General features: G+C 41.5%; 1 non-coding gene across 1 annotated transcript; it reads left to right on the forward strand.

Moving 5' to 3' along the window:
• Window positions 1-10,875: 10,875 nt before the first annotated feature.
• LOC133382638 (U6 spliceosomal RNA) lies at window positions 10,876-10,978 on the forward strand. Its single transcript, XR_009762026.1, has one exon. It is a non-coding gene; the product is annotated as a U6 spliceosomal RNA (small nuclear RNA).
• Window positions 10,979-23,225: the final 12,247 nt, after the last annotated feature.

The raw sequence follows: 23,225 nt of genomic DNA on the forward strand, positions 1-23,225 counted from the left end.
CAGTCACCACCACCAAAGTACTTCAGGCCTCCACAGCACAGGAAACTTTGTCTTGCGGACAATGTAGCTGCAGCAGGGTCTGCAAAGAGAAGTTTCCCATGCTGTGGAGGCTGCTTCTGAGGGAGTGGGGCCCAACCTGCTTCTGGTGGTGGTGGCTATGGAAGGGCTCGCATTGGAGCAACCAGAGCCTCCAGCCACTGAATGAGCACTGAGGAAAAGGAGGTGGTGGTAGCAGCAGAAGTGGCACCAGCAGGCCACTGCAGCAATGAAAATGGGCAGTGGGAGGAGGTGACCAGGCCCAGTGGTGGTGAGGAGCCCCTGTGAGCTCCTGGGCCCTCAGGCCAACGCTCTACTTGGATACCTGCTGGTGCCAGGCCTGGAGGGAGGGGCCACTATGGCAACTGGATGGTATGAAAAAAAATGTGACTAGACCCTACATCCAGAGGTGTAGCTGTGCTAGTTGCGTTAGACCCTACACATGACATAAAGCAATAAGTGGATGCTTGTTTTAAAAACAAAACAAACACATACCTTCAGAGTATGTCTTCTGCAACATCTATAAAATGTAACATTTGCCATGCCCCCCTCATTATGTCAACATCCCATCTTTGCATTTTCACATCATTTATATTTGATGCAAAGAAGATGCTGTCAATAGGATACCTTCACATGATCCTAGGATACCTGGGATGAGACAAGAGCTGGCTTCTCACATTTTCTAGGGTCCAAACCATTGAGAACTTTATATGTTAGGTCCTTTGGTTTGACACAATCAAAAAAATAAGTGCAGATCCTTGAGTATTGAAGTATGCTTCCCCAAGCTCATTTCTACCTATAGAAGGGAAATCCTGTGTAAGCTTCCTTGGTCTTCCTTCATGATAGAACTGTGTTTTAGTAGAGCAGGGGTAGCCAATGTGTTGCTTTCCAGATGCTGCTGAACTTCACTTCCCATAATCCCTGATTATTGGTTTTGCTGGCTGGAGCTGATGGGAGATGGAGTCCAAAAACATCTGGAGGACACCATGTTGGCTACCCCTGTAGCAGACTGTGTGCTGAACTTGGACTACGGGGATCTAGGTTCATACCTCCACTCAGCTATTAAACTCACATTGTGACCTTTGGAGACACATGCTCTCTTAGACTAGAAATAGTTATGTGGTGCTCTTCAGATGTTGTTGGACTTCCAACTCACATCATCTCTGATTGGCTATGTTGGCTGTAGTTGATGGGAGTTGGAGTCCAACAACATCAGGAAAGGCACCACATTGGCTACCTCTGTCTTTGACTTAGCCTAACCTATTTCACAGGTTTGTTGTGGGCCATAGAATGGATAAACTCATTGTCTTGTATGGAATTTCTTGAGGAAAGGGCAGGATATAGATATAATAAATAAACAAACAGAATATAGTAATAGTACACAATTCATGTTCAGATTATGTTTGGGTCAGATGGGTATTCTAGGGAAGTATGCTAAGCTGACATTCACAGGAGTCAGGTGTGCATATGTGACAATCAAATAAAGGGCTACTTCTTGAAAACAGCTGTGTTCTGACAATATCATGAACATCATTATATATTATCATTCCAGGAGAATTTGTCTTTCAGTCCCAGAAAGGTGTTAAACAAACTAACATAAATTATCAATGGAAACAGTGCACCGGGTAAGGGTTTTAAGGAGTACATCAAGCTTTGGGATTTCCTTTGGTGTTTTCACTGTCATTAGACATGATACTATCAGAGGTAGAAAACATGGTATTTAATGGAATATTCATCTGTATTGAAAATAGTTGAACATATATCAATGAGCCAAAAATCCAGCAGAGGACAGGAATGAGCCTGATGAGTCTGTTTTGAAGATCAGGAGACTAGAGATAGTTTTAATCCATTTCCTTCCATCTTCCCTCCCCTGCTGCTGTTAGCAACATTGGTGGAGAGAAGACTGGAATTTCATCTGTACCTGTCTTCTTTGTCCCCCCCCCAGTAGTAGCTTCAGAGATGTGACATTTATAATGATGAAAGAGAATGAGATAAAAGGGTTAAAATCCTCTACCAGATCAGGACAAATCGAGGGGCTACTAATGAGCATACTCAAAGCCACAGATTCTCCTGTGCCATGTCTACCTCAGCCATTTGATCATTGTAACTAACGAATTATATTGATATTTAAAACTGTATTCCCTTGAGAAGTGGGACTCCACACCTCTTTTGTAGTTGCTCCTTCAATCTACTTTTCTGTCTTCACTATTCTTGTTCCTGAGAAAGATGCTGCTGGCATTTAGAACTTCCATTAAACATACCCCACCCCCACCCCTCGTGTTTTAGATCTCTGGAAAACTGCATTTAATTTAGGGTCTAAATGAATTTTATACTTTCTAGTTTAAAAAAAAAACATTTTCAGCTGAGTAATATTTTCATATAAATTCTGCATTAAAGGCTTTCTTGCATTAAATATTTAGTTTTAAAACCTCAATAAATTACAGCAAATTAAGAGTTTTCAAAGTTTTCCCCTGCAATGCACAGGGATTAATTTGAACCAGAACTCCCTTGGGCTTAGCCTTAGAACTTGCTTTAAATATCATAGCTTAGCCTTGGAACCGTTTGTTTATTGGTTTTGCCAGCACAAAGGAAAATAAGTAGGGATTGTGGCACTTTTAAAATCCAGTGTTCAAAAGAATAAGTATTTTGTTTTACTTTTAATTTGATCTTTAGATAATTGGCACTGAAACCTCTGGCTGTATATTGGTATTGGCCTTAGAAAGGCTGAAGAATGCTTGTCTGATTTGAATTATCAAAGACTGGAGATGGATGATGAGAATTTTGGAAAGTTGAACATGGCATGAGAGGGTCAACAATGCCTGAAATGTGTACCCTCATGTCCAGGAGTGGACAATGGGGAAGTGAAGCACTGCAGACCTGGATGCCCAGCAACAGCATCACTGCTGCTTACAAGCTTGGGGTGGAGGCAGGGTACGGCAGGACAACGGCAAGGTCTGGGCAATGTGGGCACACTGGCAGAAGTGTGGATTGGGTCCAACCAGTGTGTCCACACTGCCCTAACCTTATAGACACCCTCCCTATTCCTGCTGGGCACTCCTGTACATGCCTCTCTACTAGCATCTCCAGATAAATAGTTTTTGCAGATTTTTGTAGTTGTTAAATCTCATCTACGTAAGGTACGGCATGCAGAAATTGTTATATTTATAAACTCCGGTGACATAATTTAGTTCTGTTAGGAACTGTATTCTTGGTGGTGATGGTTGTTCAGCTGAGTTGTTGTATGCCTACATATATACAATGTCAGATGGTGTTGTGGCTCATTAGGCTTGTTCTTCCTTCAAGACATGGTGACAGCACCAACCTGGACTAGCTACAAACTGCAGTGCCTTCTAATAAGACTGGACATGACTGCTGGGGGCTCAAAAGCCAATCTAATGATCAAAACAAGCAGAAGTGAAGTAACTGGATGGGGGCAAGAGTGAACAGAGCTGCTGGAAACTGTTAACCTGGGTTGGAATTTGTACCTGATACATAAAGCTAAACCAAGGATAAGGACCATGGACCTAAATTATAAATGAAATTAATTAAGTGGTTTATTTATACAGAATGACTGACACAGAGAATAGATATTGTAGGGCCAAATGATCAGTGTTCTTATGGCAGGGATGGGGACCCTGTGGACCTGCAGATGTTGCTGCACTACAATCTCCATCATTGCTGACTGTCAGCCATGTTGGCTTGGGCTGATGTCAACTGGAGTCCAACAACATCTGAAAGGCCAGATGTTCCCACCCCTATTTTATAGGGACCCCCTTTTACATGGACATCTGTACTATATGGCCATGTGTATTACTTCAATTGCAAAACACAACATATTTCCTGCCACCATTCCATGTTTTACATCTGTCTCTATATTCCTGACATGTTGCAGTAGTTCCATATTTTAAACTCATTTAAATCATAGTACCATCATGACTACAGGAATAAAATGGAGCTTGCTGCTGCAGCCCTGATGCTAAGTACATTTATTTGGGAATAAGCAAGTACTATTTTGTTGTAGGAAAAGATAACAGATTTTTAAAGTAAAACTAATAAAATGAGCATCTGTAACCAGGTACATGCCCAGCTGCCCACCTTCTTAACTGTAGCATACTTATTAAAATAAGAAGCAAGCATGCTGTGACAATCAGCACCAGCCCTGGTGAATCCTAGCATGCCCATGCCAACCCAGGTGCTGACATGGGCCCTATTTGCTGCTGCCCCATCATTTGCCACTCTAGGCTGTAGGGTCCTGGATTTTGGCCCTGAGAGTCATCCCTATGTTCTGCTAAGTGATAAGAGTTGATAGCAGGAAAAAAATATATGAGGTAAACTCCGCATGCAGAAGGTGGTTGTCATACCATGCTCAAATTTCTTGAATTATTGTTTAATTTGGACAAGGCAGTTGGGTGTAACAATGCAAAGGGGAATTTCTGAGGATAAGTCACACAACTGATAAGTCCACAAAGCACTCATCAAAATATTTGGTACACATTGTAGACATCAAAATGCCATCATCATTTTTTTAAAAAAAGCTATGTTGGAGTTGTGTGTGTGTGTATTAAAGAAGAGTTTTAGAAGTAATTCACAATTATGTAAAACTATAGCTAAAACAACTCAGTTACCACCACTTCAGAAAGCTATTTTTTACATAAAACTAGGACACATTAACTTCCAGGCTTGCTTCGATTCACTATGAATAATAATTTCCACTTGGAGTTTAACCAGTACTCTTTCATTACGAGTTATGAGTGTTTGTACTGACATGGTCTAGCAACTTCTTTCCACCCCTTTCCTCCTTCCTCATTAGCTTTGCTTGGAGCAAGACAATTTCATGGGTGATGGATGGAAATGCCCAACTGTGCTCTCTCTCCTATATCTTTAGCAATATCCCTGGGCAAAGCATTAGAAAAGCTTGCAGAAGTCTTGCACGCTGGTGGAGGAACAAAAATGCAAGGGCCAAGATACGGCTGTCTCTGTGTGTTCATTCTGCTCTCAAACATACATATTTAAAAAGTGCAAATTTAGGAATTAATGCAGCTTCTTTATTGTCTGCCCTGAAGAACGCTCAAAGGTTTGCCCTAGGTGGTTTTACAAATACTTTGAACACCTAAAAAGACACCTTCATTTATTTATTTTATTTATTATTTGATTTATATCCGGCCCTTCCTCCCAGAAGGAGTCCTTGCTCATCATCTTCAAGCTAAGAAGCCATGAACCCCTGACCAGTGAAAAAGTAAGGTTTGGCCAAGAGCTGAACTAATGTGCCCTCTATCAGATGAATTCCTCAAGACAGTTCAGAAAGTGTTGTGATTTTTGAGACCCATTTGAACATTTCCAGTGCATCGTTCTGCATTTTTGAACTAAAAGACCTTCATCTTTCTGCTATTACTTAAGTTGGTTGGATCAGGTAACTAAAATGGGAAGGAGGAGATCTGAAGAATATCCTTTTGATAGGAATGAGAGTCCATAATAGCCTAGCTGAAGACAGTAATAATCAGCTCCTTTGGGTTGCCTCTGTGAAAAGAGCCACACACTTTTCCTTCTTGCAGAAACCAAGTCAAAGGACATACTGGAACAGTGCAGGAATAAGGCATTTTAGGATGTTAAAATCTGCTCATGGGTATCCCTCCAATTCAGTCCTAACATGATCTTCCTCAGAAGGCAGACTACAGCAGCCCACAACAGTCTGTGGCGGGTTCTCAGCAAATTTCGGAAACGTTATGTCATAGCAGCCCTTGTTACATCTTGCCTGCTTCAGTGGATCCCAGATGGCTTTTTACATTACACGAACATCAAAACTATTCACACTTTTCTTGTAACATTTTCTTGCTGTTGAACAATGCCTTGCAGAACTAGCTACTGTAGAAAGTGGCAGCTGTGCTTAGAAACCTCACAATTTTTCTCAGTATCGACACATTGCCAGAAGGAATACTGGACAACCATTATTTTAAGGCCTATCTGTTGTTTCCAAAATTCATAGACCCACTACAGAAATGGATGTCCCTTATTTCTACTTTTGCACCAATGGATGTCTCTTATTTCAAACATCACAGCTCTAAACTTCCCATTTTTAAAAGTTTTGGTGTGGCATTTGCCACACTCCAATTCTTATTTTTCTTTCCCACATCTGGCCTTAGATTACTTTGATGTTTCTTTTCTAATAAGACAACTTTCCACTGATTTTGTCTATAATGGGGAGGTAACTTAGTGATAGAGTATGTGGTTTACATATACGTGACTCCAGAGATAATCCCTCACTACTAGTTGAAGGATCTCAAGATTCACCATAAGAGCAGAGTTCTGTCTGAGATCCTAGAGATCAGCTTGGCTCTGCCTTCTTTAGCCACTTCTGGATGAGAACCATTCAGTAGCAGACGGTATGGTGTGGCTAGGCCACTCAGCTGATCTCCCTCTGGCTGAGTTGCTGCTGCATAGTGGGATGGAGAGAGGGAGGGCAAAGCAGCAGTGGGGTAGGTAAACACACCAGAAGGAGCAGCAGATTGGTTCTGCTGGCACATTTGCTCCACGCAAACCTCACCACTGCCTCACCCCCTCCCCTTCTCTGTCCCAGTCTGCAGCAGCAACTCAGCCAGGAGGTCAAGTGAATAGTGCAGCTGTCCGTAACTGGTACCATTGTTGTCACATGACCTTATTCATTCATTCATTCATTCATTATTTTCCTCGCAGCACTTCAAGAGGTGCTAAGAATATATGTGAAGATGCTGGTCTCCAAGGCTTCCCTCATGTCTATACAGTATCACTCATGCCAGGAATAGGGAATAAGTGGATGATGTTGTTAGACTCTCATCAGTCCCAGACAGCTCAGGGATGATGGGAGTTGTAGTCCAGCAGTGTCTGGAGAGCCACTGGTTTCCCAACTCTAAGTCATAAGCACTGGAAATAGCTAAATTAACCTGTGGATTTAATGTCCTTTATTTTTTAATTATCTCAAGAAGTTTCCTCCCATACTTTTGACCCTGAAGAACAATCATTTATTATATCCTCTGACTCAGAAAAAAAGAAGGAATATTTATTTTTAGTGCATGTGTTTTAATATGTTTGTTAAGAGAGTGGGATGTAGAGCTCTTTAGTGTTTATGCACCACCATGACTGACCAATCAATGATTGCTATTGATATTATTCCACTGCACTGAAAAGTGCAATGAATACTAGCATAGTTTTATCATATTATTGAAAGAAAAAATACCCAAAGTTGGAAATTTAGCATTACTCTATTTTCTATTATATGTAGTTATCCATATATAAAACAGATAATTCATATTTATGTATAGTATAGACTTATGTATGTGTGCTTTCAGACAGCAGTTTAATCCATTTCCCTGATGGTTCTTTACCTCAAAACATTTGCTTTTTTTGCCAGTTCCCAAAATCAGTGGCGTCACTAGGGTTGGTGTCACCCAGTGCGGTAACTCATGGTGTCACCCCCGTGTCTGTCTGTCTCACAGGCCTCTGGCTGCCTTGCTTTCCTGGGGGGGCAAGAGGGAAGCCGTCCTCTCCCACCCCGGCGGGGAGGTCTTGGGGTGGCCCCTGAACCAGGCTCCTTCCTCAAAGACCTCCGTCCGGGGGGAGGGGGCTGCACCCTCGCAATCCAGGCCTTCCCTTGCAGGAGGCAACCAGACTGGGCCTGGCCTCGACGGGGCGGCCGGGAAGAGCTCTTGAGGTCTCCGGGTGTTTGCCGGGGGCGGGCCACCAGCGGGCCTCCGTCCTGCTTGCTCGGGCCATGCAAGCACATGGTGGCCAGGCCTGGCCTGGAGCTGAGCAGCCAATGGGCGCTGCACCTGACGTGATGTCAGAGCGGCGCTAGAAAAGGAGCGGAGCCTTGCGCTGGGCTGGGACTACAGCGGCTCCTGCCCAGATCATGGCTCCTTCCCCTCCTTCTCCTGGTCGCCCAGCCCTCCCCTCCTCCAGCACTCTCGCTCGCTGGCTCGCGCTCCTGCCCCCGTTCCTCAGTCCCCAGAGCAGCAGCTGCCGCCGCGCCTGCCACCTGGAGAGGAGCACTCTCAGGCCAGCCCTGCTGCGCACCCGGCCCATCCAGCCAACCCGTTGGCGCCCTGCCCCCCGACAGGGCGGCTCTGGGTGTCACCCCCTCATGGTGTCACCCGGGTGCGGTGCACACCCCCCGCACCCACGTAGTGACGTCGCTGCCCAAAATCTAATGGAATGTATTGGAACTTTTGCACTTGTTTCTATGATAAATGATTCCAGAAATATTCCATTTGCAAGCCCTGAAATCCAGTAAATTGAGGGAGTTTTCCTTTCTTTTTTTAACCTTATGAAATTGTGCCAGTATTCCAGCATAAGCATGGATAGCAGTTCCCCACCCCACCCTACAAAAATGTCAGAAGCAAAAGGAAGAGGGGTCACCTGGAGACATGATGACATGCATTTGTGCAGTGAATTACGGGGGAACTACAGTGTGCATATGTATAACAGGTGAGCAATGGAAACAAGTCATTCGTTGCAGCAATGTGAAAGACATTTAGCACAACATGGCAGTATATCTGTAGAGAAGCCATGATTCTTGGTACTGCAGTGTGAAAGGAATTTTAGAAATAGGTCTGGAAGCACTACCATTATAATCAATAAAATTAACTCAATAAGCTCCATGTCTGAATGCAGACTTAAACTGTATGTGAACACCAAAACTTTGATGAATTTTGTGTTATCTTTCTCTCATCCTCAAATATTGTCTGCCCACTGCCAGCCCTCTGGCTCTGCTCATGTTCCTTCTTGATGCTTCTGCTAGTTCCCCTGACCTCTCTAAGCACAAGAAAAGCAAGTGAAAGGAACAGGAGATGCTACTCGCCTAGCCTGTTCCTGCTGGGCAGTGGTGTGGATTGAGTCCAGAAGATGAGTATAACTGAATAGCAGAAATGAGAGTGGCATAGAGGAGGGATCCAGTCAGGGAGGGGGGATCACTGAGGGCATCTTGCCCAGGAACCCCACAAAAGATAGTGGTGGCACTGCCTGAACCCTGCATGGAATGGTTTATTTCCAGGAAGGTCACTCACTAATATCCAATCAATGGAGCCAACCAGGCAGGCCAGGAATGAAGAGAATTCTTGCAGTGATCTTTGATTCTTGGTGATTCAGGCAGGCAGTCAGACACTTGAGACTAAAATGCCGATTCAAGAGAAACACTTCCTCACAACCCACCCCTTGAGCACTAGGGGTTTCAAAGCCCCAAAGACTTCAGACACCTTCCTCGAACCATTATGTCAGCTAAGGTTCTCTGGAGTGATGCAAAAACATTTTTTAGCACTAACTCATGCCTAACCATTCATTTAAAAATAGGCCAACTTATGACCATTACTTTTAAGTTATTTGAGTCTAAAAACTAATTATCACTGTGCATCCAATGCAGAGATCTAGAAACAAAGTGCAGAGAGGGTATTTTAAAGGTGAGCCAGAATCCCAATTGTGGATTTTCAACAACTCTTTGTATGTTGTTTTTTACATGCACATTTCCTATGCACATTTACCTGGGAGGAAGTCCCATTGAACTCAATGGGTGGAATCCAATGTTGCACCAATGGACTTCTACTCATCAGGGTTACTTTTTCCTCTCCTCCTCCCTGCAGCCTGCCCTGCTTGAGGGTTGGGGTATCCCTGGAGCATGTGGAGGATGCAGGGGGAAGGAGGGGAAGGGAAAAGCCCATTTTGTGAACAGACATCTGCTCCACATGCATAGACAGCACTGGAGTCAGTCCTATGGACTGGATTCTGAGTAGGTGTGTATGTATACTGTTATTGCCCCTTGCTTGTGTATTGCAAATTAAAGTTGCATGAAAATAGCAAAGAAATTCTGCTTGTATCTGTCTTATATCTCTTGTAGACAGCTTTCACAGTGTCTGGAGTATTTTTGTCTCAAACATTTTCACCTTCTCTTTTCATCTAAAATGTTAGATCAGGGATGAAGGAAAAATTTGGTTTGGTTCAGATTTGAATGAGAACCTAACTCATTTGCACTTTCCAAAACAATATGCAAACCAAAACTGAAATTCACACTTCTCCGAATTTTGTGGTGTGTTCTCCAACCAATTATTGTGTACAGAACTGCATATTAGAAGAAAGTGTACATAAAAATACATATATTAGAGAAATAATGTATTAAAATGTATTATATATGGGGAAATTGCTTGCAAAAATGTATATATCAGGCAAAATTCAATACAAAGATATGAATATTAGGAGAAATTTGCAGTAAAATGCTGATGAATTTTCATATGGATTTTTTTAAAAATAAGTTTGCAGACTAATGCAGAAATGTGAAGAACTAAACTGGAAAACAGGATGGGAGTTTTAAGACGCTTGTTCTGATGGAAGCAAGGTTTGTATGGTGCTGTGAATAGAATTTTGGAATTATATTCATGAAACACAAGTTCAGATGCATGCAAAACTCACAGATGACCTTACATCACTCCTCTTAGCTTTGAATAATCCTGCAGTGGTGCTGCAAAGATATAAAGGAGACAAATGCATTTAACCTTAATGATCAAATTAAAGTTGTGTGAAAAATTGCAATTCTAGCTTTAAAACAAGCTGTTAATTAAAATTGGTTAATACAATGTTAAATATACCAGCCCTAACTGAAAAGCTAATCTTTAATACTTTGCAATTTTTTTCTTTTAAATCTCAAGTCTTGAACAAGTCCTCCATTTGGCAATGATATTAATGCACAAAACTGTAAGTTATATGCTGTTACTTGCATATTTACACCTATGCGGCTGCTTTTTGAGTAGCCAGTCAATTTAATACAATTGTTTTGTATTCTTTTAAAATGTTTTTTATGTTGTTGTACTCGTTTTTTATGTTGTGCTTCGGCAGCACATATACTAAAATTGGAACGATACAGAGAAGATTAGCATGGCCCCTGCGCAAGAGAGTGGTTTATAAATAATTGTTTAAATAAATAACTAAATATATATGCATATACGATCTTTGTCATACTAGTAATCTTTATGACAACCCTACAAGGTAGGAGTTATCTGTATTATTATCTCCATGTTGCAGATCAGAGCTTGAGGCTGACAGATACTAGCTAGTGAGTTCCCTATACTAAATTTAGACCAGGGACTTCCTGACTCACACTTCTCACTCTTAGCCTCTATATTACACTTACACTACCCTCATGCGCCTACACATGTAGATTTCACAAGCTCATACATCTAAATAGCAAGATTCTTACTATCCAGTTGAATCCTGAACTTGCAAATTAATTCTGGTTTCAGAGAAGACTGTTGTGGATTCTAAAGTTCCAAGGCTAGCACATTAAGGAGAGCTCATCTTTCCTCAAGACTAACCATTACTGAAAACAATAGCTAAATGTGCTAACTTGATGTGATGAGGATCTTTAGTTCACTCTGTTGCATTATGAGAATTCACAACTAAAAGAAGAGGGAATCACAACTTTAATATTTTAGACCCAGCCCAATGATAGTGCTCTGATGGAAAAGCAGATGGGAGGGTCAGTCAGCTGCTTATCTAGTTGCAACTGATGGTTTCTTGACTGAGCTTTCAAAAACAAGAGGCAAAATCTGTAATTTTGTAAGTATTGCCAACATATTGCAATCTGAAAGAAAAAAAGTAGACTGACAGGTTACTTTTATGTATATATATTTATGTATATTTATATTATATTTATATGTATATACACATATATATTTAGGTGTTGGACTACAACCTGGAAGACCAGGGTTCAAATCCCCACACAGCCATGAAGCTCACTGGGTGACCTTGGGCCAGTCACTGCCTCTCAGTCTCAGAGGAAGGCAATGGTGAAATCACCTCTGAATACCGCTTACCATGAAAACCCTATTCATACAATTGCCCATAAGTCGGAATCGACTTGAAGGCAGTCCATTTTTTTTATGGCAGCAGTAAAGACATCACACACACACACAAAAGGAAAAGTGTTAGGGGTTGCTTTACAGAGAAATCCTAAATGGGGCTTGGGACAGCACAGCAGCAGAGCCACTGCCACATCTGAAGCACTGCTGCTTGCACAAACCAGGGCAGAGGGTGTTTTTTTCCTGCACTTTTTGCTGTGCTACCTCCAGGCTATTGTAGCTGAGAGACCCACTTTGGCCTTTCTTAGAGGAATGGAGCATCTTTGGATCCAGAAGATTCATCCAACCGTGCCCTGCACCCATAATTCCCTATTGCAGAGCCCTATGCTGCCTGCTGCCATTGGAACTACCCCTGGTGGTAGCTTCTCAACTACCCACACTTTCAGCCAAAATCCAGATTCTAATCCTAACTACTAGCAGTGCTAACTGGGAATATTTCCCTGTTGTTGCTGTTATATTTACTCATCCATCCATCCATCCATCCATCCATCTTTTATTTACTTCAGTTAGCTTATGATTGATTGTGTTAGTTTGTTTTTAATTTCTTTCCTCCCTCCATTTTCTATCTGTAGGTCTGAGAACATTTTTAAAATATCTGCAGCACATAAACAGAGCTTAAGAAATAATATCATCGTCATTTATTAGTATTATTAATTCTGCTAGTACTATTAAATGGGAGTTTAAGAAATATTATTTTATCATTTTCATTTATAAATACTGTGTTGTATTCAACTAAGTCCTAGTCAGAGTAGACCCACTGAAATTACCAACCCTAAATTAGTCATGTCTATTACCTTCAATGGGTCTACTCTGAGTAAGACTAGTATTAGTTACCTTCAACTATTATTATTACTGCTATTACTATTTAAAATGTCTGTTTTGACCCAGAGTCCTCAGGGTGCCTTAGAATATATCAACAAGAGAAACACACATCATAGTAACTTTTAAAAATTAGTACAAGCAGAAAAGGAGAGCAGCTAATAATCAGCCACTTTTAAAAAATAAACAATTCACACACTTGACATCAGTTCCCAAGTCAAAAATTCAACAACAGAAAGGGTTTGATGAAGTTCTCTTCATCTTGCCTTTAATTGTTTGAACACTTTTGCCTACTTTCTCCGAGTCTGTTTTCAATACCACGGGATTAATACACACACACACGTTACTGAAAGCCCACTAGGAGGTATAGTCTGATATCATGGAGGCATTGTCTCAAGAACTAGTCCTTGGGTTGTTATGTATAAGGATACTTTTGGTGTAGTAAGGAGTGGGGCACAAGTCCTGGGGTCAGATTAATGGACCTAGGGGCCCAGTATTTAAACATACAATTGAACCTTCATCACATGTGTAATTTCTTATCCCATCACATACAGAGGACATGCATGCTTGCTTGTAGTTTCATGTGCAAACAACTCATTGAATTACTTTCAGGCCTGCTTCACATGAAAGTTATGCACCCATGAGATTTTCAATAGGGGAAGGCAGAACATCCTTTAAAAATTAAGGCAAATGTAGTGTGTCCCTCCCCAACAAAGAATATTTGAAAAGATCTGAGCAATACCCCGAAGAATGGTGCTAGTGTAATTACTTCCATGTGATATGCTCACCTCATGCAATTCTTTCATAGAAGCCTTACCAGGTGTTGCAAGAATTTAAGCCACAGGGAAGTGTTAAGCACATCACAGTGGCATCCCTCACTTTTAGTTGCATTCCAAACAGTTTCTTCATTGTGTAAAGAGTTCCAATTTGTATTACAGTTCAGCTTTTAAAAGGCCTTTAATTTTTCACACCAGATCCTCACTTGATATAAACTGGCAGAGATCCACTGGTGATTTCTAACAAAAATGCATTAATTCTAGAAATGCCAGTGGAAACAAATGCTCTCATCATCCAATGCAAATATAGTATTCGGTATGGTACCTATCAGACAGCATTATCATCAGGTTTTGCAACACTTGGGAGCAGAGACCTCATTAATAATTCACAAGCAGTTTAAAAGGGCAAACTAAAGTCATAGCAGAATATAATAGCCCAGTTGTCAGCTCATAGAGGCAAATAACCTTCAGGATAGGAATGTATCAAGCAGAGAATGGCATCCCTGGACATCAGGGATGGAAAGATCTGCCAGTTTTGGTTCTCTCAGTTTCTCATTTTTCCAATCTTACATTCATTTCTCCAGATCTCTGCAACAATTTACATTCTTTTTTTTTTAAAAAAAAATCCTCATGAAAATTCTCCAGCATGTTACTACAAATTTCTCCTTAGCAAAACATTTTTCTAGGTAGTTTTCACTATTGTATACATTTTTGCAAGCAATTTCTTGTCACATAATGCATTAAAATAATTAAAATACATATAATACAGGTACAAATCTAATAAATAAATAAATAAAATGCCCATATTCAAAAGGCATTATATCTCTGCTTTCCAGTTGCTGGGGACGAACAACAGGGTAAGGCAATCCCTATCAAATGATGTATATAAGCTGTCCAGGGCTATCTGGTTGGCCAGTGTTCAAAACAAACAGCAGCTTCAGTATTGTGGAATGCAAGGGGAACAGGAAGCATAACAGACTTTTGCCCATGGTTATTCATGCCTGTTTGTAACATCCAAAGTAGATTTTGCACTTCTCACTCTGCAACGTGATGTGTAAAGCCTTGTAGTTGTATTCAGCGTAGCACTAAGGAGATTATTCTGCCAGCACAAGTATTTCTGCTTGCCCAACAATCTCCTCTTTCCTTCCCCTGCATGTTGTTCTGGGGGTTCTCCTGACTCTCTGGAGCAGATTTAAGGAGGGTGCGCAGGGGAGGAAAGTGAGAAAGTCCCACTGCATTAGCTAGGCAAGGTAAATATTCCAGTTCATAAGTTATGGAACAAAGGGAGGGGAGGAAGCATGAGTCTCTTGTCCCATCTCTCTTCCTGAATGCCCAAAGCTGCTCAGAACAGTGAACTAGATGGATCTATAGCCTAATTTGGCAAGTGAACTGTTAATGGGAAGTGAGCCCAACAACTTCTAGAGGGCCACAGGTTCTGAACCACTGCCTTAAATAATCACATCTTAACAACCATACCTAAGCCATACCTAACAACAACATATCTAGACTGAGTCAGTTTTGGAGAGTACTGAAGTTCAGATTTGAATCATATTGATCTCAACTAACCTTGCACAGATAAGGAAATCACAACTGGGACCCATTCTCCAGCAAATGTTGTGAACAGTGAAATAATAGTGTTAATGTTGGATGTTGTATCTGGCGCAAGCAGATGCCCAGGATGCAGAACAGTATAGTGACAGGCTATATGCCAGTTGAAGCAATGAGCCAGACAAGTAATAAGTTTTAAGAGTCACTTTACTGACAATAGAATATATCACAAGCTCTCTCTCTGTACAAACTCCTCGACCCCACCCCGACTGGCCAGATCTGCTAAGTCTTATAGATAAGGCCAGCTGGTTGCCTTGGATACTTGTCCTTGAGATCTGCACGGACTCTGTGCCTTGTAACTCTGCTGTGGAAAAATACATTCAGGCACTCTTTCTTTGCCAACACCCCCCACCTATTTTTCCACAGCATAAACCTTTATCATTTACATTACATCTTTCATGTTTCTTCTAACTTTTGTTATCACAATTACAGTTACATTTCTTGCAGTCACTTAAATTACATTTCTCCACATGATACATTTCTTTTCTTCAGTTTACATCAGCATTATTACATGATCCTCTACGTCACAAAATGTATGAAACATGGATTTATCTTTGATTATACTATTTGTTGCCCCACTGTCAATTGCCCATAAATCTTTACAGTTATTTCCCTGCTCATTGTTAATACATTGCTTATTCTTACTAGCATAGATCACCTGTACACATGGTTTTCTTCCTCTTTCTCTTCTTCTTGCTTCACAATTCCTTTGAAGATGTTGCTTGGAACCACAAAAATAACATGCCTTTTGTCCATACAGTCTCTCTTGTGCAGCTTTGTTGTTCAGCTTTCCTAAGTTGTGTTTAGACTCAGTCCTTTCTTGCTTTGCCATTTCTTGCCTTCTTTGAAATTCTTGTAAAAGTTTGCCTTCTATATAATCCATATTGAGATTTGCATCGTCCATTGCTTCCAAAGAGCTCACCAGACTATCATAACTTGAATCTAGTGAAGCTAATGTGATATACACTTTTTGCGTTTGAGAATGTTCAATTTCACGTTCTGACAACTCAGTAAACAGTCTGTTTATTTCCAACAAATGCTCTGACATGGTTGTATCTCCAGATAAGCGCATCTGATACAATCTTCTGGCAAGATATATTTTAGAACTGGCAGTCTTCTTCACATGAATATTTCTTAAAGTTTCCCAGGTTTCCTTAGCTGTTGTTGCATCACGCACGTGCAGTAATTGAGAATCATCAATAGCAAGAACAATTAACGCCTTTGCCCTCTCATCCAGCCTTCTCCAATCTGCTGGAATAGGCACCCCGGCGGGTGGGTCTTCTGCGATAGCTTTCCACAGGTCTTCTTTCACTAGAAAAGCCTGCATTCTCTGTTTCCAAGTGCCATAATTTTTCCCTGTCAGCCTTTCCAAGGGAATCCCGGCCGATAACGTAATAGACATACTTTCACTTTTCACAGTTCACCGCCTTTGTAATTAGAGCTTCTCACCTCTGTCCTTCAGTCAGGTTTTTTTTTTTTCCCACGGCTCTCTCACAGCTTTCAGCTCAGCTTTCGGTTTCTCCATCTCTCTGCTGTTTTTCTCGCTGGTCTGCAGTTCTGGCTTTTCTCTGCCGCTTTTCTGCAATCCTCCGCTCCAGGTAATCCTCAGCACCAGGTAATCCTCAGCACCAGGTAACCATCCTCTGCTACCACTTGTTGGATGTTGTATCTGGCGCAAGCAGATGCCCAGGATGCAGAACAGTATAGTGACAGGCTAGATGCCAGTTGAAGCAATGAGCCAGACAAGTAATAAGTTTTAAGAGTCACTTTACTGACAATAGAATATATCACAAGCTCTCTCTCTGTACAAACTCCTCGACCCCACCCCGACTGGCCAGATCTGCTAAGTCTTATAGATAAGGCCAGCTGGTTGCCTTGGATACTTGTCCTTGAGATCTGCACGGACTCTGTGCTTCTTGGCCTTGTAACTCTGCTGTGGAAAAATACATTCAGGCACTCTTTCTTTGCCAACAGTTAATGCAGTTTTTCTTATATCATATACAGTGTCACAAGATACTTTAAGCCTAGATTTCATTTTTTTCTGTCGCCCACTTCAGGTTTTTCCCCAAACATGTGAGGGATTAAAATAGGGTTGGGGGCAGGGGTGCACATGCAAGCCCTACCCCCAGTGTCCCTGGAAGTGGGGTGGGGACTCTTCTTCAGACTTTCATCTATGTAGTGGAAAAGCTTCCAAGTTAAGACCCTTGATAAGATAAGGTTCCTAATCACAGTGAGTTTTCTAAATGAGTTCAACCAAACCTACTCAGAAATGTTAAACAGATCTTTGCACTAAGCACATGAAGATCTGAAGGGGGGGCCTGCATGCCTGAGGGCTTTTGGGGTGGGGCTTGCATGTGACATTTAAACCCTTGTGTGTTCAGGCAAATATTTGAACAACATTATTGCCAACATAGTTGTTGGCCTTCATAATAATCAGTACACCAAATTGACCTAGACATTTCTCTCTCCCTACCCTCCTCCACAAGAAATGTCAGCTTTATCATGAAATACTGGCAGTCAATTACAATAGCAAGACATTGCAGATTCTATTGCAAATTGGGCTCCGGGAAGTAATGTCAACACAAAAGTCACTCTCAAAATGAAAATTCACTATTTATTCCTGTGTGGCAATATGCAGGGCCAGCCAAAGACATTTTAGCATCTGAGGCGGAGCACCAAATGGTGCCCTCTTCTCTCAAGTAACGTGCATAGTACTAAAGGCTAGTCAAAATATTCTGACACCTGAGGCAGCAAATCCCACAAGCCCCTCGCCTGCCTCTAGACAGTAAAGTAAATTAACAAAAAAATTGCCTGAAGTGATTTCCTCAATCCATCTAATAGTAGGACTAGCCCTGCAATATACTTAATGATGGTTCTAATGGCTAGTAGACCAATTAGTTTTAGTTTATTGTTTATTGAAACTGAAACTGAAACCAATTAGAGGTTTAATAAATTAGCAAAGTTTAGCTTAGTGTAGCTTGCTCAGCACTTTGTACTGCGTGGGTGTAATTTTACCTGAGAGAAAGTGAGCTTTTTTTACCTTGCTTTAAATCACTTAGACTTAGACTCTGTTTCAAAGTAAGAAGAGACTACTTTATTAATAAAAATACATACTGGGCAGGAAAGGTGCTACTTCTGTATAACTGGGCTGGAGGCTGCAATGACCATGCTTAGGGTTGCCATATTCCATCTCCACAAATCTGGGCAGGCTAATTTGCATATTATGCAATTGTGTAGATCAAGTATATTAATGGTTGCATTGTCAGTTGTTTTGTTTTGTTTTGAGGAGTCCCTCAAGGATCAGTATTGGGACCTGTACTTTTCAACTTGTTCATTAATGGCCTAGAATTAAGAGTGAGCAGTGAAGTGGCCAAGTTTGCTGACGACACTAAATTGTTCAGGGTTGTTAAAACAAAAAGGGATTGCGAAGAGCTCCAAAAAGACCTCTCCAAACTGAGTGAATGGGTGGAAAAATGGCAAATGCAATTCAATATAAACAAGCATAAAATTATGCATATTGGAGCAAAAATCTGAATTTCACATATACCCTCATGGGGTCTGAACTGGCGGTGACTGACCAGGAGAGAGACCTCGGGGTTGTAGTGGACAGCACAATGAAAATGTTGACCCAGTGTGCGGCAGCTGTGAAAAAGGCAAATTCCATGCTAGGGATAATTAGGAAAGGTATTGAAAATAAAACAGCCGATATCATAATGACGTTGTATAAATCTATGGTGTGGCCACATTTGGAATACTGTGTACAGTTCTGGTCGCCTCAGAGTTGGAAAAGGTTCAGAAGAGGGCAACCAGAATGATCAAGGGGATGGAGCGACTCCCTTACGAGGAAAGGTTGCAGCATTTGGGGCTTTTTAGTTTAGAGAAAAGGCGGGTCAGAGGAGACATGATAGAAGTGTATAAAATTATGCATGGCATTGAGAAAGTGGATAGAGAAAAGTTCTTCTCCCTCTCTCATAATACTAGAACTCGTGGACATTCAAAGAAGCTGAATGTTGGAAGATTCAGGACAGATAAAAGGAAGTACTTCTTTCCTCAGCGCATAGTTAAACTATGGAATTTGTTCCCACAAAATGCAGTAATGGCCACCAGCTTAGATGGCTTTAAAAGAAGATTAGACAAATTCATGGAGGACAGGGCTATCAATGGCTACTAGCCATGATGGCTGTGCTGTGCCACCCTAGTCAGAGGCAGCATGCTTTGAAAACCAGTTGCCGGAAGCCTCAGGAGGGGAGAGTGTTCTTGCACTAGGGTCCTGCTTGCAGGCTTCCCCCAGGCACCTGGTTGGCCACTGTGAGAACAGGATGCTGGACTAGATGGGCCACTGGCCTGATCCAGCAGGCTCTTCTTATGTTCTTATGTTCTTATGTTTTTGTGCCTAGTAATTACCATCAAAAACTGGGGGAGGATATGAGGAATCTTTCTAAAAAAAAAAAAACTTACATTTTCAGCCTTAAATACCTAGACTTTAGTTTCCAGTATTATCGAATATGTATTTATTAAGAGGATTTATATCCTGCCTTTCCACTGTTAAAAACAAATCAAAATTCAGATAATAATTTTAGAAATACTACAAGATAAGTTCTAGATCTAAATCCATGGTCCCAGGTTATGGTCTGAAGGTATGTGAGGCCAGCACCCTGCTGAAGCTAAGTGGGTCAGGTCTGGTCAGTGCCTAGATGGGAGACTGCCTGGGAACCATATGTAAAATGCCTTGGGTTTCTAACACAGAAAGAAAGGAGGGTATATATGTAATAAATAAATTAATAATAATAATACTGGTCAATTTTGTAAATAATATTTCCCTGCTGATTTTGTTTCTTATAGTTCTTTAATGTCTGTTGTAGCTTACTAATTCTGTATTGCATTACCGTGATGTTGGTCTGTACAGAAGACTGTAAAATAGATGAAATATCTCTTACTGACTTGTGAAACTTTGCATTGAACATCTATGCTAAATGAGGCAGGCCGAATAGCCTTAACTGGGAACAATAACAATATATTCCAGGGGCTGGAAAATTCTGATCATATCCTCAGTATGAGGTAGTGAACAAAAATGAACAAAATCTATTTGAATTACTCCACATATCTCTTTTAAAAAAATAAATAAATACATAGACAGTCTAAAAGGCTGCAATCCAATACACACCTGGGATTAAATCTCATTGAACCCAATGGAGTTTACCTGCGTAGACATGTATTGGATTGCACTGTAAATGATACAAGTTTACTAGTCTCAAAAAGCACATCTAAAGTACATTTAAAAGTACAACTAAAGAGACAATCTGATCACATATTCTACTACAGTAATCAACACGTTCTTTTTCTCTAAAAAGATATATTTTGTCCCTCTACATTTAATATTTACTCCTCATCTTTTTAGCTCCGTTTAAAAAAACCTATAGGATAACACAGGGGCAGAATGGCTATAATATGTGATCAATGCTGTTTGTACCAGTGTACTACACAGCAGGAGAATGTTATAAACTACGAATCAAAGTCTGTATAGAACATTGGTGTGATGTTAGAGTTACCCAAGATAAAAGGTTTTAAATCTTTTACAGAAATTGTTAAAGGATTTTAGACTTGGTTTTGTAGACTAGACAAGAGATTAGCAGGGCTAAAGTATGCTCTTACATTGATCTCTTTGGTTTGAACATTGCCTGGGACTCAGGAGCCACCACTCTTCCCACACCCCCAGGGGCCGTGTCACAACTTGGCTCACACACGAGAAACACCACCCCCTGGACTCACCATAGCAACCTGACCAAGCAAAGGGTGGCTGCGGTAAAAATAAAAAATTACTCGCAGGCAGCAAGTGCGCCTGCCAAAGCTCTAAAAGAAAAAGCAAGGAAGTGATGTAGGCTTATGGGCTTTATGGATGGAGATTGGTGTCGCTCTAAAGCCCTGGTCATCTCTATGGTGAAAATTCTAAATACTTTGCATTGGAAGTCTAGGCAAAATGGGCAGAAAACTGCCTCCACGTTTTGCCTTCAACCTCTGGATCCACAAGAGCTAGAGACTAGCTTTCTTAAAAAAATGAGAGCTGAGAATCCAGGCCACCTAATGGATGCAGGCACTGGGTGGCAAGGATAGAATCAGGTAAAACACAGCTAACTGGGCAATATGGCAACCCTAGCCATGCTTGAACATTGCCCCTCATGCTAGAGGAGACAAAGAGAACATGATTCTTTCTCCTCTGGTGGTCTGCAGAGAGGAGAACACAGGAAGGTAAGTCAGAGGTGACAACAGCTCCCTGAGATATGTCAGTTTACAGGAAGGAAGGAAGGCAGAAAAGATTAGCACAGGTGAGTGGCAGCCTAGCCAGCTAGGAGAACACTCTCTCTCTCCCCCATGCAAAGAGGACCAAATGGGAGTTCCTCTTGTCACACTTCTAACACTTAAGACGTTGCATACTACCAGCAAGGTGACTTTGCCCTGTTCTGCGTTATGGAAAACTGTTGTATCCAGGTTGTACACAATTAAGTTCATTGACCTACCAGAGTTGCTAGCGTAACTTTGGTGGAAAACTGATGCTGTTTGCATCCTGAGTCACATTGCTGGTCAATGCTCCCTTTTGGGGTTTAATCACTACAGCATGAGATCAAATTATTTCCTCAATTCCAGCATGTTATCATTCCAAGAAATTAGTGTCCATTTCTTCTTTCACTACACTGTACTTCTATAAAACAGATACTATGTATCTGCAGTTTCTCCTCGATGAAATTCTGATCTGGCAACCTTAGTTAATTACTTCCCAAAATTAGGCCCCAATAATCTTGCTTTTATAGGAGCCCAAGGGAAAACACAAAATCCAAAGACCAGAAACAAAAGCAAGAAAAATGAAATGTTGTGGCTGGGATCCAGAGGCTTAACCACATATGCAAAACATGTCATCATGTAAATATTGTGGAGAGCTTGCCAGTTTCCCTCTATGCCGTTTTGCACCTAATAGAATTCACTAACAGGTAAAAAACCTTGCAGTTTAAGAACATACCTGCAACCCAAAGAAAACTTTAAAAAGCAGGCACATGTTTTCAAATTCTTCCAAGCTACACAGGAAGTGGATTGGACTGTGAAAGACCAACCCAAATTGTGTCTGCATTTTGACCAATTTGTAGGACAGTACAAAATCTCAGAGAGGAGGCCAGGTCTTCTGCTCACCTGGTGCATTCACCCTAGCTGCCCAATTCCCCTGCTTTTTAAACTTCAATAGAAATATCTGTTGGCTATAGGAATGTTCTTAAACTGCAAGGTTTTTTTCCTATTAGTGAATTTCTCTGCTTTTTAATCCGGGAGATAAGAAATGGAATCCTGTGCAAGCTTGCAGAGAATGGATTGATCATTTGCATGCTTACTGAGTTCAGTGGGAATTACTCCCATGCAATCATGCTTAGGATAGGTAAAGCTGACGGGGGGGAGGGAGGGAGGGATGGAGTGGGCAGGGAAGGAGGAAGAAGGAAGAGGGGATAGGAGGAGGGGGAAAGAGGGGAAAGCCGGTTCTGATCCTTTGCATGGTTATTGAGTTCAATGGGATTTACTCCTATGTAATCATGGTTAGGATAGGTAAAACTGACCATGGGGGAGGAGCAGAGGGAGGGGAGAGGAGAGCGAAGGAGAAAGGGAGGGGAGAGGGGAGCAGAAGGAGGGGGATGGGGAAGGAGGGGATTGGAGGGGGAGGGCCAAAGGAAGGGGCAGGGGAGGGCAGATTTGATAATTTGCATGCTTATTGAGTTCAATGGTACTTACTCCCACGCAATCATGCTTAACATAGGTAAAACTGACCATGGGAAGGAGGAGGGGGAGGGGAAAGGAGGGGATTGGAGGGGGAGGGGATTGGAGGGGAACGAAGGGGCAAGAGGAAGGAGATAGGAAGGAGGAGAAGGGAGGGAGGGTTTGATCAGTTGCATACTTTTTGAGTTCAGTGGGATTTATTTCTGTGCAATCATGTTTGAAAATGGAAATGGACTGCCTTCAAGTCGATCCCGACTTATGGTGACACTATGAACAGGGTTTTCTTTGAGGGTATTCACATTTAACTCTGTACTAAGGTAGAAGCCCCCTGTACCTGGGTACAGCTGCTCTTGAGAAAGAGTCT

This window comes from Rhineura floridana, chromosome 3, assembly GCF_030035675.1.
Source record: "Rhineura floridana isolate rRhiFlo1 chromosome 3, rRhiFlo1.hap2, whole genome shotgun sequence".
Lineage (NCBI taxonomy): Eukaryota > Metazoa > Chordata > Lepidosauria > Squamata > Rhineuridae > Rhineura > Rhineura floridana.